Source organism: Triticum urartu, chromosome 5A, assembly GCF_056163025.1.
Source record: "Triticum urartu cultivar PI428250 chromosome 5A, HENAU_Tu73, whole genome shotgun sequence".
Lineage (NCBI taxonomy): Eukaryota > Viridiplantae > Streptophyta > Magnoliopsida > Poales > Poaceae > Triticum > Triticum urartu.
The window spans coordinates 425,045,336-425,072,310 of record NC_141877.1 but is presented as its reverse complement, the minus strand read 5'-3'; the positions used below and the strand labels follow the sequence as shown (position 1 = coordinate 425,072,310).

Genomic DNA, 26,975 nt, shown 5'->3' with positions numbered 1-26,975 from the left:
TTGAAGACAATGACATGAGAAGACTCCCTATGAAGCTTTTGGAACTCGAAGACCTAGATCCTTCGTAGTTTTATTTCATTCATGTTGTGTCATAGGAACCACCGTACTGTTAAGTGGGGTCGAAGAGAACCAGTCAGAATGACTGAAGTGATGCCTAATTCAAATCCTATGTCTTCGAGCGAAGCCTATGAGAGAGAATCTTGTCCAGAGTCAGACAAGTCAGCTTTACTTGTAGCCCAAGTAAAGTTGCCGTGTGAGTTCGAAATCCGACCGTTGGTACACGTGTCAATTCCTTAGTGACCCAGGGTCATTTCGGACAGATCAGGTCGGGTTGCCAAGTGGCTATAAATAGTCCACCCCCCCACAACCTTAAATGGTTGGCTGCTCAGATTTCAGCGCACGGCTTTTGTCGTTTGAGAGCAACCCACCTCGAAGCCTTTGAAAGAAAAATTCCCAGTGAGGAGAAAAGCCCTAACCACCCAGAGCTAGAGTAAATTGGGCATCACTTAAGTCTTCGTGTCTGTGTGATTTGAAGACTTATTACACTTGAGGACTGTGCATCCTCCAGACGGTTAGGCGTCGCGTTCTGAGCATCCAAGAGAAATTGTGGATTGCCAGTGAACGAAGTCTGTGAAGGTTTGGGAGTCTACCTTGAAGACTTACCAGAGTGATTGAGCGAGGTCTGTGTGACCTTAGCTCAAGGAGAAAACGGTGAGGACTGGGTGTCTTGGACTAAGTGTCCTTGACTGGGTGTCCGGGACTGTGTGTCCTTCGGTTTAAATACCTAGCCGCTCCAACCAGACGTACAGTTGTCACAGCAACTGGAACTGGTCCAACAAATCATTGTCTTCAACGTGTCACTGGTTTCATCTTCACTTCCCTTCATTTACAGTTATTCATTGTGAAGCCATTGCATGCTTGCTTTATCTTTTGTCTTCACAACATGAATGTATGATCTGTTCGGCTTCATAACTTCTTCCTACCTGATCCTTATTACACTGAAGCTGTTTGTCATTGCGCTTTCACTCTATTGAATACATGACCATGGCTGCCCTAGTGTAATCTAACTTCCGCTGCATAGTAATAGGCATAATCTTCACTGTTTGTCTTCATAACTCTCACGTATTGAAGACTTTCATAAAAATCGCCTATTCACCCCCCCTCTAGTCGATATAACGCACTTTCAATTGGTATCAGAGCAAGGTGCTCCCTTGTTCTGTGTGATTCGGTTTAACCACCTGGAGTTTTAGCTATGTCGACTGCAGGGATAATCAAAGTCTCCGCTTCTTGTCCCGTCTTCGATGGAACTGAATATCCCTACTGGAAGAATAAGATGCGCATGCATCTTGAAGCCATTGACGTCGACCTATGGTATGTCGTCGAAAACGGCGTTCCCAAGGCTGGAGAAGGTGTCACTGCTGCTGATGTCAAGAAGTTCGTTCAACTGGACTCTACTGCCAAGAATATCATCTGTGGTCATCTGACCAAAGGACAATATGGCCATGTGAGTGCCTTGAAGACATCCAAATTGGTCTGGGATTGGCTCTCCAAAGTGAATGAAGGCATATCAACCCAGAGAGATCAAAGAATCAGTGTCCTTCGCAATCTCTTCAACCGCTTCAAACGAAATGACAATGAGAATGTCCAGCACACCTTTGATCGACTCACTGACATCACAAATGAGCTTCAAGCCCTCGGCGCTACTGAGATCACCAAACATGAAATCGTCAAGACGCTGCTGAGATCACTTGATAGTTCGTTTGACATTCTGGCCCTGATGATTCAAGAACGTCCTGATTTCAAGACACTTGATCCGTCTGACATACTTGAGAGGCTCAACACACATGAGTTTCAGCTTTCTGAGAAAAGAGATATCTACGGTCCAAACTATGGGCGAACTCGTGCCTTGAAGGCAAAAGCTGTCTCCTCATCTGAAGAAGAATCTGACTGCAGTTCTGATGATCCTGAAGACATTGGAAGAGAACTTGCAATGCTAGTGAAGAAGTTCCAAAAATTCACTAAGAAGAAAGGCTTCAGGAAATCCTCACGATCAAGCTCAAGGAATGATGAAGCTTCTGCTCATGACTACAAGAAGAAAACATGTCACAAGTGCAAGAAAACTGGACACTTCATCTCTGAGTGTCCACAGTGGGAAAATGAGAACAGAAGGAAGAAGAAGAGCAAGGAATATGATTCTGACGACAAGAAGAAGAAGAAATACTCAAAGTCTTCTTCCAAAACTTCATCAAAGTCTTCATCACACAAGAAGAGCTCATCTGGCAAGGCACGTGCGTTTGTTGGAAAGGAGATGGATTCAGAGGAGGAGTCCGCATCTGAGGAGGCAGAGGTGGAGTCTGAGGAGGAGTCTGATTCTGGCATTGCGAGTCTGGCTACAGCATACGTCGCCAAGTCCATCTTCAATACTGAAGACAATGACTGCATCACCGACACCGACGCAAATGACAAGAATGACTCCACTCCTACCTACTGCTTCATGGCACGCGGTGCCAAGGTAAACACACGCACCACTCGCTATGAAACATCCAGTGACGATGACTCTGAATGTGATTCAAAACCTAGCTACAAAACACTTGCTAAAATTGCAACTGAACAACAGAAAGCTATGGAACATATTCAAAAACTGTTAGACAGAAGCGATGATCTGTTGGGTGCTGAAATGACTCGATCTGAATCCTTAATTGAAGACATAAAAAACCTTCACGTTAAGTATCAGGAACTTGAAGATCGTCATGATACTCTCTCAACAACTCATGAAAAGCTTTCCTATGATTATCTTCAAAGGAAGCAAGAACTTGAGAAATTGAGGGTGGCTCATGAAGATCTTCAAAAGGAAAACGAGTCACTTCGCGCTGAACAGATCAGTCCCGCTCAGGAAGGATTTGAACCACCATGTCTTAAATGCATTGAGCGTGATAATGCTGCTTCTGTTGCTGAATGTTCCACTGCTACTACTGTTTCAATATCTTCAACTGTTGACGTGGTAACTAACCCCTCTGCTGAGGATACCACTGCTATTGCTGATGAGAATGCTAGGTTGAAGACATTGCTTGAAACAGGGATGTACAAAAGTCTGAAAGGGCATCAGACATTATGTGATGTCCTTAAGAAGCAGATTCTGAACCGAAACCCTAGGAAAGAGGGTGTTGGGTTCATGAGGAAAATTAATGCAGATGGGTCTTACTGGAAAACTGAGCAGTACCCCAAAACCACATGGGTTGCTGCAAAGGAATCCTCAACAGATCCATCCAATCTGTCTGGCTTCACTTGTGCTAACCCAATTATCATTGATGAATCCTTTGATGCAAACTATAAACTGTTTAAGAATCAGAATGATAAAGTGTTTGCCAGGTACATTGGTACTAACTGCAGGAATGGACCGCCTATGAAGAAGATCTGGGTTCCGAAAACATGTCTGGAAAATCTTCCTGTGAATGTCTTCATGACACCTCACTTGAAGAAGACAAATCTCAGACCAAAGGCTTCATATGGTCCGAATGCTTCATACAAACAGGGGACTCACCTGAGTCGCACTAACGCAAATGTTTTGCAGGGGAACCATACTCAGGCATATGAATATGAGAGTGGTTCATCGAACCGTCATGTTCATATGACCAAAAATTATTCTGCTTATTCCTATGAGTATTATTGTCCACCTGCTAGACTGTTTGCTAAGGTTTCAAAGCCAAAATTCTCAGATGCTGCACTTAGACTTATAGCTTCTAAGCCACCCTTGAAGATGTGGGTGGTTAAGAAAGCTTAACTCTCCTTTGCAGGGAAAGGTCTCCAGCACAAAAACAAAATCTTCTGATGCTATTGCTGGGGACCATAAAAATCTTGTGGGGCGCAAGATAAAATGCCCAAATGGCATCATTATGTACTTCGTTCCTGAATCGCATGCTACTCTCCCCATTAGTCCTAATCTGGATCTAAGTTTTCATAACCCATTGGTTCGTCAAATGTTTATGCTTCACAACACTCTTCGTGAAGCCTATCCCCCTAACTGCACTGTAGGGTACGATACCAGCGACTTCAAAGTCTTCAGAATGGATTATTGACAGCGGGTGTACAAATCACATGACTGGCAGAAGAAGCCTTCTTATGGACTCAACTTTACGTCCATCCAACAAGAGCCACATTACATTCGCTGACACTGGTAAAAGTAAGGTATTGGGTCTAGGTAGAGTTGCAATCTCAAAGGATCAACACATGGATAAGGTCATGCTTGTTGAATCCCTTGGCTTCAACTTAATGTCTGTCTCAATGCTTTGCGATTTGAATATGATTGTAATGTTTGGCAAATATCGCTGCTTGGTGCTAATGGAATCTGACAAATCTCTAGTGTTTGAAGGGTATAGGAAAGGTGATTTGTATGTGGTAGATTTCTCAGCAGGACCACAACTTGCAGTATGTCTTCTTGCAAAAGCTTCAGAATGCTGGCTTTGGCATCGAAGGCTTGGGCATGCTGGCATGAGGAACCTCCACACCCTTGCGAAGAAAAAGCACGTCATAGGCATCGAGGGCGTCAAGTTTAAGAAAGATCACTTATGCGGTGCTTGTGAAGCAGGGAAGATGACAAGGGCAAAACACCCTTCGAAGACAATCATGACTACTACACAACCCTTCGAACTGCTTCACATGGATCTTTTCGGTCCCACTCACTACTCAACTTTTACTACTTCTGGATGCCTCTATGGCTTCGTAATTGTTGATGATTATTCTAGATATACTTGGGTGCACATAATCCTTTACAAGACTGAAGTGCAGGATGTCTTCAGACGCTTCGCAAATCGAGCTATGAACAATTTTGGCGCCAAGATAAAGCACATCAGAAGTGACAATGGCACCGAATTCAAGAATACTGGCCTTGATACATATCTGGACACCTTGGGCATCACACATGAATTCTCAGCTCCATACACGCCACAGCAGAATGGCGTCGTCGAACGCAAGAACAGAACACTCATTGAGATGGCCAGAACAATGCTAGATGAATACAAGACTCCAAGAAAATTCTGGACTAAAGCCATTGATACTGCATGCCATACAATCAATCGTGTTTATCTTCACAAGCTCCTGAACAAGACATCCTATGAACTCCTAACTGGCAAGAAGCCAAATGTCAGTTATTTCAGAGTATTTGGCGCAAAATGCTGGATCAAGGACCCACACCACACCTCAAAGTTTGCTCCAAAGGCACATGAAGGCTTCATGCTTGGATATGGAAAGGATTCGCACTCCTACAGAGTCTTCAATCTCTTCCACTACAAAGTGGTTGAAACAGTGGATGTGCGATTTGATGAAACCAATGGATCACAAAGAGAGCAATTGCCAAATGTGCTAGATGAAGTTCCATCAAATGAATCAATCAAGCTTATGGGAACTGGAGAAATTGTACCTTCTGAAGCTCAACCTAAAGAAGAACTTATCATCTCAGCACCTGATCCACATGAAGACAATGCTCAGCCTGAAGATATACCTTCAAATGACCACATAGATCAGCAAGAGCAAAGTCTTCGCCCCACACACCCTCGTGTTGCAAATGAAGTACAAATTGACAAAATACTGGATAGCATCAATGCACCTGGTCCACTCACTCGTTCAAGGGCAACTCAGGTAACGAACTTCTGTGGGCATTTCGCATTTGTCTCAATATCAGAACCCAAGAAAGTTGAAGAAGCCTTCATGGAACCTGAATGGATTCAAGCTATGCAAGAAGAGCTTCAACAGTTTGAGCTGAATAATGTATGGGAACTGGTTAAGCGTCCTGATCCACGGAAGCACAACATAATAGGCACCAAATGGATATACCGCAACAAGCAAGATGAGCATGGTCAAGTTGTCAGAAACAAAGCTCGTCTAGTTGCTCAAGGATATACTCAAGTGGAGGGCATTGACTTCGATGAAACATTTGCTCCTGTGGCTAGGCTTGAAGCCATACGCATACTACTGGCCTATGCAAATCATCATAACATACTTCTCTATCAGATGGATGTGAAAAGTGCCTTTCTCAATGGCAAGATTGAAGAAGAAGTGTATGTTGCACAACCACCTGGCTTTGAAAATCCAAAACATCCTTATATGGTATACAAGCTCAACAAGGCACTGTATGGCCTCAAACAAGCCCCTAGGGCCTGGTATGATACACTCAAGTACTTTCTGAAAAGCAAAGGCTTCATACCTGGTTCCCTGGATCCCACTCTTTTCACGAAGACATATGATGGTGAACTGTTTGTGTGCCAAATATATGTGGATGACATTATCTTCGGCTGCACCAATCAGAAGTATAGTGAAGAGTTTGGATACATGATGCAAGAGCAATATCAGATGTCCATGATGGGGGAGCTGAAGTTCTTTCTCGGTCTTCAAATACGGCAACAACGCAACGGCATCTTCATATCTCAAGAGAAATATCTTAAAGAGTGCCTGAAGAAGTTCGGTATGCAAGACTGCAAAGGCTTCACAACACCAATGCCAGCCAAGCATCATCTGGGTCCCGACGACAATGGTAAAGAGTTCGATCAAAAGGTATACCGCTCCATGATTGGGTCTTTGCTTTATTTATGTGCATCTAGGCCAGATATCATGCTTAGTGTTTGCATGTGTGCTCGATTTCAAGCGACACCAAAGGAGTCGCATCACTTAGCTGTGAAGTGAATTCTTCGATATTTGGCTCACACCCCAACTCTAGGATTATGGTATCCAAAGGGCTCAGAGTTTGATCTGGTTGGATTTTCAGATGCTAATTATGCTGGTGACAAAGTTGATCGCAAATCTACATCAGGCACATGTCATTTTCTGGGACGATCACTTGTATGTTGGTCTTCAAAGAAGCAGAACTGTGTATCTCTCTCCACTGCTGAATCTGAATACATTGCTGCTGGATCTTGCTGCGCTCAGCTTCTGTGGATGAAGCAAACACTCAAGGATTATGGCATTCATCTGAAGCAAGTGCCACTTTACTGCGACAACGAAAGCGCCATCAAGATTGCCAACAACCCAGTTCAGCACTCGAAGACAAAGCACATTGAAATTCGTCATCACTTTCTCAGAGATCATGCTGTGAAGGAAGACATTGATATCATACACGTCAACACTGAAGAGCAATTGGCAGATATCTTCACAAAGCCCTTGGATGAGAAGAGATTTTGCAAGTTACGGTGTGAGCTAAATATCTTGGAATCCTCAAATGTCCTGTGATCAGGCACACATCCTAACACTTATGCATATTGATGACTTAGATGTGCAACACACGAAGTAGCGTATATCTTCAATCAATGAAGACATACATTCTAAGTGTGAATACATTAATGTGGAATTTGACTTCGGAGCGCCACGATAATTGTGCACCTTGTCTGGGTCTAATACTTCCTATACGGTGGGTAACGCCACCACCAAACGTTCCATTTTGAAGTGTTTCTCTCATGGCGTCACCTCTCAATGTCTTCACAATTGGTTTGGCTTCATTCTCTGTATGTCTTCATGATTATCTTCACTGCGTTGTTTATATGGATATATATGTACTGATGTTCTGTCCTCTACAGCATTCACTTATAGCTATGTCTTCTTGGTTGAATCTTTTGAACTAAGTGAATGTGATTGGACCCTAACCTCTCTATGCTTTCTATCTCAAACTCTATCTCTCCAAGTCATATGCATTCTGTTGAAACTGTCGAATGTCTTCACTGTGTCCTTGTCAGCCGAAGACATTGAGACAACCATAAAAGTCAGTTTTAATGCTCATTCCTCCACATAAGATCCGGAGAAGCAGAAACGACCGCCCGATAATTTAGGCGTGCGTGGGACGTGGAACAAATCCCGATAATCTAACTGGCCACGCGTGCCTCAAATGCGAACCGCCAGGGGTACCTGCGTAATAGCGCAGTGCCGCCTCTATCCCTATAAATATACGATTCACTGCGGTCAGTATCTCCTTCTTCCACCCTCGCACGAACCCTAGCGCCACCGCTAGCACTCGACGACACCGGCGACGAAGCGCTTCACTGCCGCAACCTCTCCGACGCCGTTTTCACGCCGACAGCGGACATCACTTTCTCCGCCGTCGCCGTAGGTGTCTTCCGTCGCCAAGTTAGGGCACGGAGGATCGAACTGCTCGGCCTCAACTCTCACTTCGTCTAGCAGTTCCAAGTGTGGTAAATAAAACCTCTTTTTACAGCTTCTTTTGATCCTACAGTTCAGTCACTTTCTGCCATAAGAAGTTTCTCTTCACACCAGTCATCTCATAACATGCCTAGTATATTCACTTGTGCTTCATAAAGTAGTTAGATTCCTCACTTGTACTGATCTATTGGTTCGTACAAATCTGGAACCAACTTCTTATCTATAAGTGAATGTCTTCGCATAATAAGGTCAATGTCTTCTAAACCAATTTATCTTCAAAATCTTCTGAGAATGCATATGACCTCTTCCCCTTCCCTCGCACCTTAATGCTGTCACAGGTACATGTCCGTGGGAGAATCCTTTGGTTCTCATAGTCTGCATTCATTTGCAGAGTACTTGCAGCATCACATCAACTCGCCTGAAGCCAGTTCTTGCAAAAGGAATCCTTTGAAGCCTTTGAACATCTTGAAGCCTTCCAAGTTATTCATGGCTTCAGAAACAGTAACAAGGAAGGGAGGCAGACAGCGACGTGGTGAAACGTCCAAAGATCTGCCTGATGAATTGGCAGAAATGTACAAAACTGATCCTGAAGAAAGCTATGGTCAACGCAAGACACGAATCCAATGGATTCGAAGATATTGGGCAGAGCAATGGTTCCACTACCGCTTCGTCACTCAGGAATATGCGGAGAAGTGCGCCATCAAGAGACCTTGGGGAGATGTATTATACAAAAATCTCGTACCTAGGTCCAGAGACGAAGCCATTGCTCAAGGCTTCTATCCATGCATGGTGAGAGGACCACAGCCAGCTGATGCACATCCGTCATCACTTCTCTGGTGCCGCGATGATAATCTCTTCAAGCGCAACTTTCAGTTTGCACAACAGTCAGCGAAGATAAACAAGAAGAAATTTGGGCTTGACTTCAACCCTGGTCCCTCCTCACCAAGGGCAGATGGCACACGCAACGCCGATCCCAATATCATCGGGCCGTATGCCAATCTTGTAGGCCTCATCACTCACATCCTAGTCCAAGGGACTGCTGTGAATGACCCTCCAGCAGATACTGAGTCAGATGACGCCCCTGCTGCTCCGAAGCCAAAGCAGAAGAAGCCAAAAGCTCCAAAAGCTTCAAAGCCAGCCGCTTCTCCCAAGATCGCAAGAGTGAAGCCTTTAGCAACTGCACCTCCTGAAGCCAGTGTGCAGTCAGAAGGCTTATCACGAGTGTCCAAGCCCCAAAAGGCCAAGAAGCCTCAACCACACACAGGCAAAGAGCTCACAGCTGTTGACATTCTGCGTTGCGAAGCCATTGATCTCTCAAGCGATGAAGATCTTGGAGATGATGCTCTTGAGCAGCTCATCAAGAGCAAGGAGGAGGCTGAAATCTTCAACAATCTGCCTCTGTTTGATGTCGCCATCATCCACAACTTCATCGATGAATGGTTTGACACACCAGACATAAGCTTCAATGATCTGCAGCTACCCATAGGCCTCAGCGTTGCCTTTCAAGGTGCAATCGCTTCAGAACTTGCAATAGCCCAGCGAATTGTAGAACTGAAGCAGAAAATTGATCATGAAAAGGCTCAGTTCAAGAAGCACGTGGCCAAGCTCAGTGTGCAAGAAGTGAAAAACTTCAAGATCATGTTGCACGAGCTGAAAGAAAACTTCCTGAAGACGCGTGCCGAAGCTCAAGGCTCACGAGAACGCATGAAGACTTTGGCTGAACGTTGCGTGCAAGCCTACAATGAGGCAGAAAAGCGCAAGGCACTTGGACGTCCCGGCATTGACCCCAGGATGGCCGCGAAGAAGAAAAAGGAGGCGGCTGTGCCCGAACCTGAAGCGCCAAGGTCAGAACCTGATGCTCCGATTGTCTTCCCCGCTGCAACCTTCTGAACCTCGAAGCCAAAGAGTCAATCAACCGCCTCACAGCACAAGAAGACACGGACTGCAGAGGCTAAAGCTAAGAAGAGAAAACATTCTGAAGCCTCTCCTTCTGAACCCATCATCAAGAAGCGCAAGACAAAGAAATCTCGGGCTGCTCCCACAGAGCCCCTGATAGTTGAACCACTCTGCGTCCGCTATCCTGAAGCAGATCGTCAGTTGACAATGCATGAGCCTGCTTACATAGAGGCTCCGCACGCTGAAGACATTCCAGCAGCCAACCCCAATGCTGCTGAAGACATTGATCCCCAAGACAATGTGCAAGGTGATGCAGCCCTTCCTCAGCTTGAGACAAGCGAACAGATCAGTATTGGTCGTCCATTGACGCCAATCACACAAAATGCGTCATGGGCAGATAGCCCACATGAGGAAGATGAGCCCCATCCCACTGCAACTCCACCGGCGCCTTCCCTCCATAGGCTTCGCAGAGGGCCAAGGGCTCAGGCTGTTGAAGACATTCCGGCTGCATCAGCCGAAGAGCAAGCAGAAATACCACAAGCTCCAACTCCCCCGCACCAACAAGAAGCAGTTCTCAAGGAGAACGTGCCTGAAGCTGAAAATGTTGAGGCTGCCACAAACAACGCCGAAGCAAATGTGGAGCCCTCTCCAACAACAGCTTCAGAAGACACCGAAGCTACTGCTCCTGAACATTCTGTGCCTGAGTCTGCTGCCGGACCACAATTCCACTATCATATTGCGCACAGGCCCCAGGTCCAGAAGCCGATCCCACGACTACCAAGGTTCCCAGGTCCTGCATCAGCTCCTGGTTCCTTCAACATCAACGGCTTCAGGGCAGATAACACGTTTTTCGACCGCTCCAAGAACCCTTATTCAAGGGAACGGATTGTATCAGATAGGTTCTGGAGCCATCAACAACGCAGCTATTATTCATGCATCCTCTACAACCAAGGCCGCATCTTTCCTCACAAGCGCCTTGAGGTTGAAGCTGTTGAAGGTCTGCCTGGTCTAGAAGAAGCATTGGATTGCTTCAAGCAAGTGGGTTTGCTGCCATTCATCACTGACGAAGAGCACTGGAACGAAGAGCTTCTGCTCCAGTTCTATGCCACTTTGCATATCAAAGGCTATAACAGAGATCCGAAGACATGGATCCTGGAGTGGATGACAGGCAATATCCATCATGAAGCCAATGCTTTCGACCTAATTGAGCTTACCGGCCTTCCCACTCCTGGAGAATTCTTTGAAGAAGGGTGCCAACTCCATGCTGAAGCCATTGAGAGCATATTTCAGCGTCCTGAGCCAGATATGAGTCAGATGCTCTCAATGATGAAGCCATTTCCTCCAAATGCACCCTATCCAACTAGGTTCTTCGTTGAAGACTTAGAGTACCTGCCCAGAACAATATATCACATCATAAGGCGGACTCTCTGGCCAGTCAAGGGACACTCTCGATATGCAACGATTGATGGTGCAATGAAGACTCTCATCTTCTGCATTCTTCATGGCAAATGCTTCAATGCACAGGATCTCTTCATCCGTTAATTTGCAGCATCTGCTTCAGAACTGTTTGGATTAAAGTTTTATGCTCCTTGGGTTATGAGGCTGATCAAGCTTCACTCTGCAATCTCCTATCAACCCTCAGCCCGCAATCATAGGATATTTTTGCCAGATGTGGACACATTTTCTGAAGCAATATATCCCGAGCCGGCCAAGCAACCACTAAGTCTTCAGAATGCAGAACACCAGAGCTTCACTCAAAATATTGAAGGTGTTGAAGCTCTCTCTCGCGTGTATCCAATGGCTGGCACCACACGTGCCCCTGCCTCAACTGAAGCCACCAACAGCACAGCTGCAAAGAGACCCAAGAAGCGCACTCGTGCACTCAATGACAGAGAGCTTCTTGTGGCTCTTCACCAAAAACAAGATAGGCATCACGACTGGCTCAAGAGGCAGATGAGAAGCATCATGCAAGACGTCAATCGCGTCAGAAATATGGCAACAAAGAATGCATTTGTCACACACGAGACCTGTCGCCGCACTTGGAAGGGCCTCACCATGATGTGCCCCGAAGCTGAACTGCATGAGGATGGCTTCACAGAGCACTTCAAATTTGACTCCACGCCTCCGAGAAGAGCGGTGATGCGCAGCACACCATCACTTGAAGAGTCAGAGTTCTCTTCTTCTGCTGCCACCGTGTCTGCCCGGATTATTGAAGAAGAAGACGACGCGACATCATCTCCACCTGCTTCAACGCGCGTCGAATCTGCACCAAGCTCGTCTGCACCACCGCCAAACAACTCCACCGACCCTGCTGCGCCTGGGAACGCGTAGAAACCTCTATGTCTTCAAACCTTTTTGGTCATCACTGACAAAAGGGGGAGAAGCATATGATGGTTATAGTCTTCAAGCGGGTCACTTTGGGCGGGTGCCTTCATATCTTGCTATATTTTGCTTCGTGCTTACAACTCCCGTTTTTGCTACATTTGCTTCCTTGAGTTGTAACACTTAGCCTTGATGGCCGTCTGCTACCTGCTTGTCACTCCGTTATGCGAAGATAAATTCTGCATGTGCGACAATAAATTCCGCACTCATCTCATTCTGCAGACGTCCATTTTCCATTATGCATGTCATTATCTTCATATACTTTCACATGCATAGTGGATTGTCATAAGTTGAAGTGGATCTCCACAAGTACAACCTGCCATGTGCATTTGCATTCAAGAAGCAAATTACTTATATGCACATCTTCAGGGGGAGCCCTTGCAACTTATGAAGACAATTCTTTTACAATTTCGCAAATTATGTTTCCCGTTGAAAACTTCAACTAGTTTATCATCAATCACCAAAAAGGGGGAGATTGTAAGTGCATCTAGTGCCACCCCTAGTTGGTTTTGGAGTATTGACGACAAACCTAGTTGAGGGACTAATGTGTTTGTGAGAATTGCAGGAAAACACAGGTAGAAGTCCCTCATTGATTCGGTTTTACTACCAGAGATGACCCCTAAAAATGTACGAAGACATTGAAGACAATGGTGGTTTATGAAGATATTCATATTGAAGACAATGACATGAGAAGACTCCCTATGAAGCTTTTGGAACTCGAAGACCTAGATCCTTCGTAGTTTTATTTCATTCATGTTGTGTCATAGGAACCACCGTACTGTTAAGTGGGGTCGAAGAGAACCAGTCAGAATGACTGAAGTGATGCCTAATTCAAATCCTATGTCTTCGAGCGAAGCCTATGAGAGAGAATCTTGTCCAGAGTCAGACAAGTCAGCTTTACTTGTAGCCCAAGTAAAGTTGCCGTGTGAGTTCGAAATCCGACCGTTGGTACACGTGTCAATTCCTTAGTGACCCAGGGTCATTTCGGATAGATCAGGTTGGGTTGCCAAGTGGCTATAAATAGTCCACCCCCCCACAACCTTAAATGGTTGGCTGCTCAGATTTCAGCGCACGGCTTTTGTCGTTTGAGAGCAACCTACCTCGAAGCCTTTGAAAGAAAAATTCCCAGTGAGGAGAAAAGCCCTAACCACCCAGAGCCAGAGTAAATTGGGCATCACTTAAGTCTTCGTGTCTGTGTGATTTGAAGACTTATTACACTTGAGGACTGTGCATCCTCCAGACGGTTAGGCGTCGCGTTCTGAGCATCCAAGAGAAATTGTGGATTGCCAGTGAACGAAGTCTGTGAAGGTTTGGGAGTCTACCTTGAAGACTTACCAGAGTGATTGAGCGAGGTCTGTGTGACCTTAGCTCAAGGAGAAAACGATGAGGACTGGGTGTCTTGGACTAAGTGTCCTTGACTGGGTGTCCGGGACTGTGTGTCCTTCGGTTTAAATACCTAGCCGCTCCAACCAGACGTACAGTTGTCACAGCAACTGGAACTGGTCCAACAAATCATTGTCTTCAACGTGTCACTGGTTTCATCTTCACTTACCTTCATTTACAGTTATTCATTGTGAAGCCATTGCATGCTTGCTTTATCTTTTGTCTTCACAACATGAATGTATGATCTGTTCGGCTTCATAACTTCTTCCTACCTGATCCTTATTACACTGAAGCTGTTTGTCATTGCGCTTTCACTCTATTGAATACATGACCATGGCTGCCCTAGTGTAATCTAACTTCCGCTGCATAGTAATAGGCATAATCTTCACTGTTTGTCTTCATAACTCTCACGTATTGAAGACTTTCATAAAAATCGCCTATTCACCCCCCCTCTAGTCGATATAACGCACTTTCAAGCGCCCGCTTGCAAACCCTCGCCCCTGGGCGCTGTGTAATATGCTGCGCCCATTGTTCCGGCCCATGTTGTTTTTTCCCTGAACGAAATTGTCTAATTATCCAGTGCACTGCAGTTTTGCAGAAAAGCCCTCCAACATCATGCATGCATTTAATAACTCACCAACCATGCATCATATTAAAATAAGTTATATATGTAAAATGCTTAGAATTTTGTGTAGATTAATAATTTCCAACTTTCATCCATGTTCAAATTGCTGTTTGTGTTTATTTTGCTTAATTGCCATGCTAAAATGCTTTATTTCATAACTAAATAACCATAGCTCGGATTTAAATAAACTTCATATGTAAATGGAGTAGAAAAATGCCTAGTTTAACATGGTGGCATCACTTTGCATGTTTAATAATTCTAAAATATGGTTTAGGTCAGAACAGTACCGAATTCATAATATGCATATGAGGTTTTTCCGGACTTGTTGCTTGTTGTTCCGACCTCATTTAAACTTGCCTAGTTAGGTAGTTTTATTGTGCTTCATCTCTTGCCATGTTTAATAACATTTTACCTTGTTGGGTACATAAACGGGAGAGAACTAAATAAGTCATGTGGCGTTTCGTCGATATGCAACTCGTTGCATATTGAGCTCCACTTAACTTGTAGTTTTGCTTGTGCACTTTGCCATGCCATGCCTCATTAAACCGGACATGCATCATACTTGGTTGTGCATCATGCCATGTTGATGGTTGTTTATTATGTTGCTTGCTTCTTTCCGGGTTGCTTATGTCGTTAGCTTCGGTTTCGTTCTGGAGTTGTGAGGGTTCGTTCGACTACGTCCGTTTGTCTTCTTCATGGACTCGTTCTCCTTCCTTGCGGGATCTCAGGCAAGATGACCATACCCTCGAAATCACTTCTATCTTTGCTTGCTAGTTGTTCGTTCTATCACTATGTCACGCTACCTACCACTTGTTATATCATGCCTCCCATATTGCCATGACAAGCCTCTAACCCACCTTCCTAGCAAACCGTTGTTTGGCTATGTTACCGCTTTTGCTCAGCCCCTCTTATAGCGTTGCTAGTTGCAGGTGAAGTTGAAGTTTTGTTCCATGTTGGAACATAGATATGTTGGGATATCACAATATCTCTTATATTTTAATTAATGCATCTATATACTTGGTAAAGGGTGGAAGGCTCGGCCTTATGCCTGGTGTTTTGTTCCACTCTTGCCGCCCTAGTTTCTGTCATACCGGTGTTATGTTCCTTGATTTTGCGTTCCTTACGCGGTTGGGTGTTATGGGAACCCCTTGACAGTTCGCTTTGAATAAAACTCCTCCAGGAAGGCCCAACCTTGGTTTTACATTTGCCTAACAACCTATTACCCTTCCCTTGGGTTCGCCAACCCGAGGGTCATCTTTATTTTAACCCCCCGGGACAGTGCTTCTCTAAGTGTTGGTCCGAACAAGAGCCCCTTGCAGCGCCACCTTGGGGAAACTTGAGGTTTGGTTTTAGTTGTACGGATTGCTCATCCGGTGTTGCCTTGGGAACGAGATATGTGCAGCTCCTATCGGGATTGTCGGCACATCGGGCGGCTTTGCTGGTCTTGTTTTACCATTGTCGAAATGTTTTGTAACTGGGATTCTGAGACTGATCGGGTCTTTCCGGGAGAAGGAATATCCTTCGTTGACCGTGAGAGCTTGTGATGGGCTAAGTTGGGACACCCCTGCAGGGTATAAACTTTCGAGAGCCGTGCCCGCGGTTATTTGGCAGATGGGAATTTGTTAATGTCCGGTTGTAGATAACTTGACACTTGACTTATTTAAAACGCATCAACCGCGTGTGTAGCCGTGATGGTCTCTTTTCGGCGGAGTCCGGCAAGTGAACACGGTTTTGTGTTATGCTTGAAAGTAAGTAGTTTCAGGATCATTTCTTGATCACTTCTAGCTTCTCGACCCTTGCGTTGATTCTCTTCTCGCTCTTATTTGCGTATGTTAGCCACCATATATGCTTAGTGCTTGCTGCAGATCTACCTCACTACCCTTTCCTACCCTTAAGCTTAAATAGTCTTGATCTCGCGGGTGTGAGATTGCTGAGTCCTCGTGACTCACAAATACTTCCAAATAGTTGCAGGTGCCGATGATACCAGTGCAGGTGACGCAACCGAGCTCAAGTGGGAGATCGATGAAGATCTTGATCGTTGTTATGTGTTTTTTCCGGATGATCAGTAGTGGTGCCCAGTTGGGACGATCGGGAATCTAGCATTTGGGGTTGTCTTCTTTTAATTTGGTTCCGTAGTCGGACCTTGATTGTATTCTGAATGATGTATGTTTAACTTGTTATTTGTGTGAAGTGGTGATTGTAAGCCAACTCTTTATCCCATTCTTATTCAGTACATGGGATTGTGTGGAGATTACCCCACTTGCGACTAAAACACCATGCGGTTATACCTCTAAGTCGTGCCTCGACACGTCGGAGATATAGCCGCATCGTGGGCGTTACAGTGCTGCTCTTTGTCAACCTCATTATTTCCCCGCAAGTAAATTTGGTAAGTGTAGATTTCATCATTTTATTTTCCCAATTATTGCATCAGAGGTTTTCTTCATGGTGTACATTTTTTTCTTCATTTTTTTGTGAGGGCTGCAAAAGATTTGTTTTTCCCAAGGCGTTTGCAATTCACTCTCGGTCACTGATCACTTATGCATTATCATATAAATTAACTAGGCAGGACCAATGAATAGGGTGCACATCATTATAGATCATACTAAGTAAAATGCATTCTAACCTCATATTTGTTATTTGATGTAGAGTCTCACCAGCACATGCACGAATCACTAATTCTATGACCTTAATGTTATCATTGCATTTATCACCATTATTGTAAGTTTTTATGTTAGATCAATACTATACTAACCTTAATCATTGAGATGCTCTTCGGATTCACAATTTTCGCATTGCAATGGGTATGAACTATGAAGCATATATCATGGATGAATCATTGTTCACAACCATTCTTTTCTCTTCTCATCACTAATAACCAATCTTGGTAGACTCATGTCTCTCTTGTCGTCTGTTAGAAATTTTGTCTGCTTAAGAATAGTCATCTCGAAAGACATGGTTAGAAGAATTTTTATTTTTATTTCAAATAAAAGCAATAAGATAAGTAGAAACCATGTGCCTGTATCGCACACGATGAACCGAGCTGAAATGTGTGTGAAGCCCCCATTATCACACCCGATTAGATATGCAGAACAGTGTGCTTGACGTCGCCCATGATTTGCACAAGGACGCTCGCACAGAGACGCTCGGCTGATGGCGGATCTGACCGCGGTTGTTGCTCCTGGCCTTGGAGGCACGCATTGTTCCCCTCCTGGGTGGCGTGCGGCAACGAGCAACGTTGGGTAGAGCTGGCTCGCGCGTCTAGGTTGGTGCTGGGGTGGCGGTTCCTTGCTACATAGGCGGGGCTCCTCTGGTAGCGGAGGATGTCTGTCGGCGAGCAGGTTCAGAAGGCCGACTTGTCCGCGCTGGTTTATGCTTCCGCGTTGTGCTCTCCCGACTCGTGGTTCGGTCGTGGTGTCGGTCTGGGTTGAGCTCGCTTGCACGGCTGTGCCATTGGCGGATCGGCATTGATCGCCATGGGCATGGCGGCGTGCAAACTCACCTAGGCCATGGCCAGAGGTCTAGGGTCGAGACTTGCTTGATGGTGGCCGTCGACAGCCATCGGGTTGTGTGCCCCCGTCCAGCGGGACCGGTTGCTTCATTGTTTTATCTTGGAACTTTTTCTATGCTCAACAAACATTATCACATGTTCCAACCCACAATTTGGCAATTTTCAGGATTGCTATACTTATATCATTTAGTGCATTTCTAGACATTTAGTGAATATAATTCGAATTTGAATTGTGACTGCATGAAAAAAATGGCAAAATTGGATTGAAAAATACTATCGGTATTCTTTAGTATGTGCGTAGGCTTTATTTAAGGTAAGAAAATGAATTCAAACATCTGGGTGCCAAGACTCAACCCCGGACATGAAGCTTATCGATTTTTAATTTATAGAAAAAGCGAAACAGAATCTAAAAAACATGAAACCTGACAGGGTATCATCATATGGCATAAATATTCAAGGTAAAACTTTGATAAGGTTTTGCGAAAGTTATGACATATACTGCATGGAAATCGGACCAGCTTGGAGAAAGAATTTATGTTTCGAGAGGGAATGGCCAAATTTGAAGGTGAAGTGTCGGTTGATTCATCATTTGACCTTAAAATAAATCTAAGTGCACGCCATCACAATTTGACCTTCTTCGAGGTTTGTTTGCTATACTTAAGTCATAGAGTGAATTTCCAGGCATTTAGTAAATATGTTTTAAATTAAACTGCTTGTACATGAAGCTTGTTGATCTATAGTCTATTGGTGGTCTTTAGTCTATGTGCCAATTTTTTCATACAAAGAAGTTTCGAAAGAGAAACAAAGCAGCTCCGATAGTATGAACTCTCTTTAATTAGTATAAGCACTACAAAGAATTTGAAAGATGATCGGCTCTCATCATTTACATGTCCTACTAGTACTAGCTACATATGTTGTGTTATCGGGTCGAGACAACAAAGCTAGTTTACACGTTGATAAAAGGCGCGCCGGTGATGATCTCGGTGGCCGCGAGCGCGACGAGTCCGAGCATGGCGAAGCGGCCGTTCCAGAGCTCCGCGTTGGCGTTCATGATGGCGCCGGCTCTGCCCTCGGCGCTCTCGCCCTGGAGTAGTGGCACCAGCGACGCCACGGTTAGCACTGCCACGGAGTAGGCGAACCACGCCTGCCCGGTGCCACTGCCGAGCTGCGAGAGGAGCCCATCGCCACGTCCTGCCTCCACCGCAAGCGCCGTCACGAAGCCTACCATGGCAAGGCGCCCGTTGATACGCTCTGGCGCAGGGCCGCTGAACGCCAGCGCGTCCCAGATCGAGGTGCTCGTCTTGGGTTTGTTTGGCGGTGGTGTGCTCGGGCCCTCGGTTTGTGCCCTGACGACGAGGGCGCGTCGGCCCAGCGCTGGCAGAGACCGGGCGCCGAAGCGACCAGCCGAGCCCCGCGGCAGGACGGCGGCACCGGCGAAGGAACTCATGGTCACCATGGTTGCCATTAATTAGCCGTGGATGGAAGGCGCAGAAGGAAGCTACAGATGCTGCAACAGGCAAAGATGGTTGCTAGTACAGTTCTGATTGTTGTTGTGTCGCTGAGTGTTTGATGATGTATTGTTCCGAGAGAGTGGGCACAATTTATAGGCCGTGCTCCGCGACGGCCAACCCGCGACGAGCTGCGCGCGGTGGCCACGGCGATGCCCACGTCGCGAACTGCTCCCGGCCATGAATTACCTTCTCTACGTGGAGCGAGGCAGCGACTACGCGGACGTGGAGGCCACCGTGCGGAGGGCTCCAGGAAACGCCAAACAGACAGACAAGTTGCGAAGGAGGACTCCAGAATGGACAAGAAGCTTGTATCGACGCTCAGCACTATGTGATGTGATTCGGGTTTTGTTTCTAGCTCAAGCTAACAAAAGCACTAGAGAGATCTCCGTGGCGGCCGCAGGAAGGCAGCATGTACACTTTATTCTTTTTTAGTGTGGGTATGTAAACTTTATTCTTGCCGGTAAAGTGGTAACTATTTTTTCTTTTTATGAAAGGGATCTCCCGACTTGTTAACAAGACGACCACATAGTGATAGTGCTTTCAAAAAAAAACAAGACGACCACATAGGACACGTTTGGTTGGTCGCATTAGCCTCAGCCAGGTCCGTGCAGGAAGAAAAAGACCCGTTTGGTTACCCACATTCACTATTGGGCCTGCATAGCACGAAGAATAATGCACCTTTGGGCCTGCATTCCTGGGAACGCTCAAATCGGCCGTTTTTCTTTAGCCAGGCCCGAGCGATGCAACCCTAGGCACGCGGGCGTGAGCAGTTGCACGCATGGGTACGGTCCCGAGACGTCGCGTTGTTTCGAGATGCGTCGTCATAAATTACCCTCACCTCCCCCTCCTCACCACTCTCTCCCCTCTTCCCCACTCACACCAGCGGCGGCAACGGCGGCGACCACCTGAGCTCTACTGCGAATCGATCGAAGACGGCGGCAGCAACCACCGGAACGACTTTAGACCTCCACCGGAGCGTATCAGCCATGGCGGTAAGACCTCGTCGTCTCTGTATATTCACTGCTTTCAACTCGGGCTAGATTTGATTAGAGCACGCCATTGAAGAGGTAGGGGGGATTGAACACATCGGGGGAGGGGGGAGGATTCGATTAGAGCACATCAATCGATTCTGCATCTACGACTCATAGGTTATTTTTCGATTACATCGGGGGTGGGGATTGGATTATCTAGCCGCGGTGACCCTGGAGTCGCGTCGAGCGGCGGGGGAGCGTAATCATCTTCTTTTCTTCCTCATCGTCTTCGTCAAGAACGATGGGTCTTGCACGGTCGCCTGTCGCCGGCGCCCTGGCCACCATCTGCACATCGTCGTTATCGGACTTCAGCGAACCGAACGTACTACTCCAGTACGCTGCGGCACGCTAGTCTTGAGGCGCCTTGTACTGACTGTACTTGGCCCATCTTGCCCGCTGTCGACCGTCGCCGGAGTTTGCCTGATTCATGGCCCAACACAGGTTGTCCGCTAACATCCGCCCTCGGCTGGGTCGGGAACCAGTGTCTTCAGCTCGTCCGGCGTAGCCTTCTTGAGCACAACATCGGCCTCCTTGTGCATGTCATCGCAGCTGCTGAAGTTCGAGCACACTTCCATGGTTTGCTCGAACTTCTTGCGGTCACCGAGCGAGCACCAAAGGAAGAAGGCCCTCCATCCAATGCCCCAGGGGAAAGGGTTGGGGTTGGAGTTGGAGTTCATGGCGAGGGAGAGGCTATGAAACAGAGAGGTGGAAGAGGAGAGGTGGTGAAACAGAGAGGGTTTGAGTGCGATGCTGGGTTAGTGGGGTGGGTTAATATAGGAGAGCTAGGCCGATATGAATGAATGCTAATAGTTGAACTGCGTGTTGTAGGCAACCAATCAAACAACAAGCCTTTCGATTTAGCACATTCAGGCTAGAGGCGATGTAGGCACCCAATCAACATGTAGATGTTGGTTTTTAGCCTGTATATGATCAGCCAGGCCCAACTGGGACAAGTATGCAAAGTAGCAAAAAACGGTACAGGTAACCAAACACGCCCTAAGTGTATGTGGTAAGCAAGCACAAAACAAACAATGTCAAGACTTGTTAACAAGACAATTAGAGGTTTATCTGGCTGAAGGAAATCATTAGGCATTGTGCCAAATATGATATCAGAGTGTTGATCACTCAAGTGTTTTTTGGTCTCAAGGTGTTGAATAAGATGCAATGTCTGTAAACTCGCAATCCGCCGCTCCACCGATGGCTATCTTTTGCCACAATCAAACACCTCAGTCATCACCACCACGAGTCTTTTGGATTTTCATCAAAGAATCACCGTCGCTTTTCCCTTTTGGACACTGGTTCTATCATCATTGTAACGACATATAAAGTGAATGATGTCAAATAGCTCCTGCGGAAATTCCCTCATAGAAGCACACTTTGTTGTTTGTCTTCCAAATGTCCCATATCACCGAAACCACTCCAACCGTTGTGATTCTCCGAGAGAAGTACACATGAATGCATAGAATGAATCTCACCCATTCCAATCTCGTCCCCATGTCGCTCCAACGAGCGACTCGGGCGCCAACCCTAGCGTGTCGCTCCTCCGCTTCCCTCTCCTCCCCCCCCCTTGCGCTGCCGGGTGAAGCCTGTGTGGCTGCGGTGGTGGCGGGGCGTCTCCTCCCGCATGCATGTCTTTTCGGGTAGCGGGGGCCTCAAGCACGTGGGGGCGCGGTCCTGGCCTGGTGGCCAACGACGGCGTGGTGGCTAAGCGCATGTGTGTGGACACGACGACAATGCGATGGCATCATGGAGGTGTGGGTGGAGTGGCTCACACACAAGGACGCTAGGGTGGCGGCGGATCTGGTTGCGGCCATTGCTCCCGGCCTTGGAGGCACGCATTGTTCCCCTCGTGGGCGGCGTGCGGCGTACGGCAGCGGGCAGTGTTGGGTAGGACTGGCTCGCGTGGCTTGGAGTGCGTCTAGCGTGGTGCTGGGGCGACGGTTCTTTGGTGCACAGGCGGGGCTTTGGTGGTGGATGACGTCCGTCGATGAGCATGTTCAGAATGCCGAGTTGTCCACGCTGGTTCGTGCCTCCGCATTGTGCTCTCCTGACCTGTGTTTCGGTCGTGGTGTCGGTCTGAGTTGAGCTCCCTTGCGCGGCTGTGCTGTTGGTGGATTGGAGTCGATGGCCATGGGCATGGCGGCGTGCAAGCTTGCCTAGGCCAAGGCTAGAGGGCTAGGGCCGGGGCTTGCTCGACGGTGGCCGTCGACAACCGTTGGGTTGTGTCCTCCCGTCCACCGGGATCGGTTGCTCCATTGTTTTATCTTGACATTTTTTTTCTATGCTTAACGTACATCATCACATGTTCCAAGCCACAATTTGGCATTTTTTTTCCAGGGTTCCATTGCTATATTTATATCATTTAGTGCATTTCGGGCATTTAGTGAATATAATTCAAACTTAAATTGTAAGTGCGTGAAAAAGTTGGCAAATTTGGATTGAAAAATACTATTTGTATTCTTTAGTCCGTGGTGGGCTTTACTCAAGAAAATAAAATGAATTCAAACATCTGGGTGCCAAGACCCAACCCCGCACATGGAGCTTATCAATTTTTAATTTATAGAAAAAAGTCAAACAAGATCTAAAAAACATCAACATGCGAGGTAAAAATTTGAGAAGGTTTTGCAAAAGTTATGACTTATACTGCTTGGAAATCGCTTGGAGAAAGAATTTAAGTTTCGAGAGGGAATGGACCATGTTTGAAGGTGAAGTGCCGGTTGATTCATCGTTTGACCTTAAAAGAAATCTAAACATACACCATCACAATTTGACCTTGTTCGAGGTTTGTTTACTATGTTTAAGAGTGAATATCTAGGCATTTAGTTAATATAATTTAAATTTAAACTACAAGTATATGAAGCTTATTGATGTTTATATATTGGTGGTCTTTAGTCTGTTCTGGCCAACATGGAGCTTGTTGATATTTTGAGAACCAGATTATTTTTAATAATTCTATCGAATGCAAACCAAGTGTGAAAAGAATGCATTTTGATTCTTTTAAAAAAAGTGGAGGTTGGGGCTCGAACGTCTCCTCACATGTTAAACAAACAAAAAAATAAAAAAATCCAACACTTCTAAAAAAAGTGGCCCAACTAGGACTCAAACCTAACACCTCTACTTCCTCTAATTCCCTTGCTACAACTACTGAACTACACTATGCCATTTCTTGTGTCTATATTGCAACGCTACACATATTGTAGTTAATACAAATACACATAGGAAACAAGCAGACGATCTGTGTGCTGAATGACCATTGGTGGAGGTAAAGAAAAACTCAGCAAAGCACCTGAGACACGTGGCAATTACAATTTCTATCGTCTAGCCGCCAAATACTTTATTTTGCCGAATATCCTCGTTTGATACTCGGCAAAGCTTTCGTGAAGGGTGTATGTTAAACATCCTTTACCGAAGGCAACACTAGGTTACGATTTTTTCTGAAGGGTGTATGCGGAACATGTAAAGACTTTGTCAAGTTGAAAATGAATTCAAACAAAGAAGCAAATTTCAGTACATAAAAAGAAGAGCTCGAACGAGAAACAAAGCAGCTCCGGTAGTATGAACCGTCTTTAATTAGTACTATAAGCACTACAAAGAATATGAGGATGATCAATTCTCATCATTTACATGTCCTAGGTACAGGTTGTGTTATCTGGTCCACGACAAAGCTAGTTTTAGACGCCGATGAAGGGCGTCCCTGTGTGTGGCTGGAGTGCCTCACACAGGGACGCTCGACTGGCGGCGGTTCTAACTGCGGTCGTTGATCCTGGCCTTTGAGGCACGCATTGTTCCCCTCCTGGGCGGCGTACGGCAGCAGCGCACATTGTTCCCCTATTGGGTGGCGTGCGGCAGCGGGCAGCGTTCGGTAGGACTGGCTCGTGTGGCTTGGAGCGCGTCCGGCGTGGTGCTGGGGCGAGGATTCCTTGTTGCACATGCGAGGCTCCTCTGTTGGTGGATGACGTCTGCCGACGAGCATGTTTAGAAGGCCGATTTGTCCGCGCTAGTTTGTGCCTCCGTGTTGTGCTCTGCTGACCTGCGGTTCGGTCGTGGTGTCGGTCTGAGTTGAGCTCCCTTGCACGGCTATGCCGTTGGCGGATCGGTGTCAATGGCCATGAGCAGTGGCAGAGCTTGAAGCAAAAGGTTGGGTGGGCCAGGCTAACCAAGCTACAGAAGATTACCCATGGTTTGACGTTTCATGGCCTAAAACTGAATGTACAGTAAAGAGAATCATGCTGAGCTGGGCGGGCTAGGGCACGTGTTGGCCCTCACGTAGCTCCGCCACTGGCCATGAGTATGGCGGTGTCCAAGGTAGCCTAGGCCGTGGCTAGAGGTCTAGGGCCGGGGCTTGCTCGGCGTGGCCGTCGACATCCATTGGGTTGTGTCCCTTCCCGTCCATCGGGACCGGTTGTTTCATTGTTTCATGTTGAAACTTTTCCTATGCTTAACATACATCATCACATGTTCCAAGCCACAATTTAGCATTTTTCAGGATTCAATTGCTATATTTATATCATTTAGTGCATATTTCAGGCATTTAGTGAACATATTTCAAATTTGAATTGTATAAGTGCAAGAAAAAGTTGGCAAAATTAGATTGATTTTTTTACTAATTTTATTCTTTAGTATGTGCATAGGCTTTACTCAAGAAACGAAAATGAATTCAAACATCTAGGTGCCACAACTCAAACCCAGACATGGAGCTTTAATTTATAGAAAAAAGCCAAGCAAAATCTAAAAAACATGAAACCTGACATGGTATCAATATGCAAGGTAAACATTTGAGAAGGTTTTGCAAAAGTTATGACATGTACTGCTTGGAAATCGTACCAGCTTAGAGAAAGAATTTAAATTTCGAGAGGGAATGGGCCAGGTTTAAAGGTGAAGTGCCGGTTGATTCAACATTTGACCTTAAAAAAAATCTAAACATACACCATCACAATTTGACCTTCTCCGAGGTTCGTTTGCTATATTTAAATTTAAGTCATAGAGTGAATTTCTAGGCATTTAGTTGATATAATTTAAATTTAAACCGAGGGTACATGAAGCTTATTGATGTTTGTATATTGGTGGTCTTTAGTTTGTTCAGGCCAACATGGAGCTCGTTGATATTTTGAGAAAGGGATTATTTTTTAATAATTCTATCAAATGCAAGCCAAGTGTGAAAAACTGCATTCTGATTCTAAAAAAAAGTGGAGGTTGGGGCTCGAACCTCTACTTCCTCGCATGTTAAACAAACAAAATAAATTGAAAAATAAAATTGAAAAAATAACCCAACAAAAAAAGTGGCACAACCAGGACTCAAACCTAACGCCTTCACTTCCTCTAATCCCCTGCTACAACTACTGAACTACACTATGCCATTTCTTGTGTCCATATTGCAACACTATACGTATTGTACTTAATAAAAGTACACATAGGAAACAAGCACACGATCTGTGTGCTGAATGACCATTGGTGAAGGCAAAGAAAAACTCAGCAAAGCAGCTGAGACGCGACATGTTGCTAGTACCATTTTCATCGTCAAACACTTCATTTTGCCGAATACCCTCGTTTGATACTACCTCTGTCCCGGTTTATTGGTACCCTCGTATTTTGTGTCAAATTTTGACCGTAGATTTAATAAAAAAATATCCTTAAAAACAATTTAGTAGGAGTAGTTTAGTTTAGTCGTAGTTGTTGATCAAGAAATAACTTTCGACGAGGAATATCCTTAAAAATATGGCTAGTGATGAGTTGGCGGGGGTATGCACAACAATCTTATAGCAAAGGTTTGTCGTACACACGACAATGTGATTTTTTTTTTTTTTGAAAATAGAGGTAAACCCCCGGCCTCTGCATCATGATGATGCATGCGGCCCTTTTATTAAAAATTCAGAAAGTATCCTCAAAAGGTCTTACAACTCGCAAACGGAGCAAAATCAAAGCACATAAATCTGACAAAATAAAAAGGGCCTAAAAACAATCGATATGGTGATAATAAGGACAAGCACTCTAGCCCTGTATCTTGTTATGCGAACGCCATCCGAACCGGTTGAATATAGCCCGAGCCATCATTTCCCATTGGTTGCACCCAGTAACCAAAGGCTCCCTGGAGTTCATAGGAGTGAGTAAGGACCACGTACGGATCTAAGCTGTAGCTCTGAAGATAACCTGCAAAAAAGTTAAGTTGTGTTGTCTGTTAAAAATCATATCATTTCTGCAGTTCCATATAGCCCATAGTAACGCACATATTCAAATCCGAATACGAGCTGCCGTAATCTGTGCAATCCCAGCTAACCACGTCCCAAACAAAGACGCAATATCTACTGGGGGATTAATATTAAAAGATATATGAATCGTTCTCCAAAGTAACTTGGCAAGTGGGCAATCAATGAATAAATGTTGTATTGTCTCATCCTGAGCACAAAAACAACACCGCGAGTTGCCTACCCATCGCCTCTTAAGTAAGTTGTCCTTTGTGAATAGTACTTGCTTGTGGACAAACCACATAAAAATTTTAATCC

The 26,975-nt window shown here is 45.6% G+C and overlaps 1 pseudogene; it reads right to left on the bottom strand.

The window, feature by feature from the left end:
* Positions 1-18,737: 18,737 nt before the first annotated feature.
* Positions 18,738-19,520, bottom strand: LOC125556113 (low molecular mass early light-inducible protein HV90, chloroplastic pseudogene; annotated as a pseudogene).
* Between the last annotated feature and the right edge of the window lie 7,455 nt (positions 19,521-26,975).